We start from the raw sequence: 2946 nt of genomic DNA on the forward strand, positions 1-2946 counted from the left end.
CGATTGGAAAAGAGAACGAGATCGAGCGGCGGTGCGACCGAGAAATTTGCCCCGCGGTCGAGCCACAAACCAGATCTCAGACTGAGAAAACAAAGCAGCGAACTGTCGTCGGTCGACGAGTTCGCGGTCGACGCGATTGGAATTTCGAGCTCTCCGTCGACCGCGGCGGTCAACAACAACTCTCTTGCTGCCACACGCCTAACGAATGAACACATGAGCGGTCGACCGATGCTCCGGTCGACCGAAATCTGATGACTTACAAGGAAAAAACAGTTTTAAAAGCTGTTTTTGAGAATTGTGGAAAATTGTTAAAAATAACAAATGAAGTCCGAAGAAATAAATAAAACTTGGAAATGTATAAACATGTAAATGAACATGTTACAAAAAGAATTTTCCAATTGCTTTGACCCATTGTGTGAAAAATCATCATTTTGGCAAAATAGTGCCAAAACATAAAAAATGTAATATTGTGAATTTGAGATAATAGGACTTTATGGCAAACCATGTTTCTAAACTTTCGCACAATGATTGTTGTAGACTTAAATAAAATACGTTTATGATATTATAAGTCTATAAACTGAGAAAACAAGATCCTTTTTATAGATTGCATATTCTAGGCAATAAATTACTAAAACACAATAAGTATGAAAACATTGTAATTTCAATGATATATATAAACATAAAAACCCAAAACACATGTATGTATATATTTAACTAGTATATATGCGGAAGAAACAACTAATGTGTGATATATGCATATTGAGCTTAGAGATATCTAACACACAAATAAAATCTTAACCTAGATGTACGCAAGCTTGGATTTTCTTGATCTTCGAATTTAAGCTTGACTTGGTACACTTGCGGATGAAGCTTGAACTTGATCTTTAAACTTTGAATTGTAATGGCTTCACCGACATTCCACTTAACGCTCCATGTTGCATTATGACCGTTATAGCGGCAATCCATCCAACTCAACTACGCTTGTTGTCTACAATTAAATAGAAATGCACCAAACACTAGACAAACAACATTAGATGTAAATTGTTTGCTAATCATCATCAAAACAAGGAATGGCCAAACAATCTCCCCCTTTTTGATGATGACAAACAATGTTACAAAAAAGCGATGATATGCATGAAAGGAAATGATATAATATAAATTTTATAATTAACATGGCCATAATAAACAAGAAAGGAATATACTCACAATATTGTCTCCCACTTTGACAACATCAAAAGGGGACAAAAGAAATAATGAGAGCGAAAAGCTTGCCCCCTATCAATAAGCATAGGTGAGTATAAAACAAGGGAAGATATATGGGATTGCTCCCCCTATCAAAAATACCTCATGAATGTATGAAATGAGAAACATGGCAAAAACATATGGTGGAGCAAGCATAGATGCGCAAATATTGACTGAAACACAAACTCACATACATAAAGACAAAATGAGAACCATGATATAAATATGATCAAAAGTGAAATAGTGTCTCATATTTGCAACGAACATAAAAACCCGATTGTGTCAAAGCGTAGATTCTGATGAAATCAAAAGAAAAGAAACATGAGAATCGATTGTAAAGAAGTTTTTCAAATGCAAAACAATATCAACCCAAAAGCAGAAATCACCAAGTGGGTGTGTGTAACAATGAGATATAAATAAAAACTTAACTCAATAAGAACTAGCAATAAGATTGATATGAAATACAATAGTAGAAATGCTGGGAAATAGAGTTGAGGAAACTTCTCTAAAAAACACAAAGAGAGGATGAAAGGATATTGAAGATGAATTCCTCAACAGATGATGCAAACTCCTCTTTGTAACAGCAAACCCCAAAAACAAACTAAACAAACTTAAACTCGTTTAAAACTTGTTAAAACATTCTCTTAGATTATTGAGAACTGAGATCAATGGGGTATTTATAGCCTCCAAGAACCTCAGCCAAAAACCCCAAACAAAATGACAGAAACAGCCCCAGCAACGGTAACAAAAATAGCCGAAAATATTCGCGGTCGACCGCGAACCAGATCTCAGACTGAGAAAACAAGCAGGAACTTCGTCGGTCGACCGGTGCGGTCGACCGATGGAAATTTCGAGCTCTCGGTCGACCGCGGCGGTCAACCAACAAACTCTCTGCTGCCCACTAACGAATAAACACATGAGCGGTCGACCGATGCGGTCGACCGAAATCTGATACTACAGAAAAACAGTTTTTAAAAGCTGATTTTTGAGAATTTGGAAAATTGTTAAAAATAACAAATGAAGTCCAAAAATAATAAAACTTTGGGAAATGTATATAAACATGTAAATGAACATGTTACAAAAAGAATTTTCCAAATTGCATTTCCCATTTGTGAAAAATCATCATTTTGCAAAATAGGCCAAAACATAAAAATGTAAATATGTGAATTTTGACATTTAGGCTAAACCATGTTTTGAAACTTTGCACAATGATTTTGTAGACTTAATAAAATATGTTTATGATAATTATTAAGTCTATAAACTGAGAAAACAATATTTTTATAAGATTGCATATTCTATGCAATAAATACTAAAACACAATAGAGTATGAAACATGTAATTTCATATATATATAAACATAAAAACCCAAAACACATGTATGTATATATATAACTATATATATGCGAAGAAACCAATAAATGTGTGTATATATGATATTGAGCTTAGAGTATCTAACACACAATATAAAATCTAAACTAGATTACCCAAGCTTGATCTTGATCTTCAATTAAGCTTGACTTGGTACACTTGCGGATGAAGCTTGAACTTGATCTTTAACTTTGAATTGTAAGGCTTCACCGACATTCCACTAACCTCCATTTGATATGACCGTTATAGCGCAATCCATCCAACCTCCAACTACGTTGTTTGTCTACAATAAATAGAAATGCACAAACACTAGACAAACAACATTAGATGTAAATT

This window comes from Asparagus officinalis, chromosome 8 (genome assembly GCF_001876935.1).
Source record: "Asparagus officinalis chromosome 8, Aspof.V1, whole genome shotgun sequence".
NCBI classification, from domain to species: Eukaryota; Viridiplantae; Streptophyta; class Magnoliopsida; order Asparagales; family Asparagaceae; genus Asparagus; species Asparagus officinalis.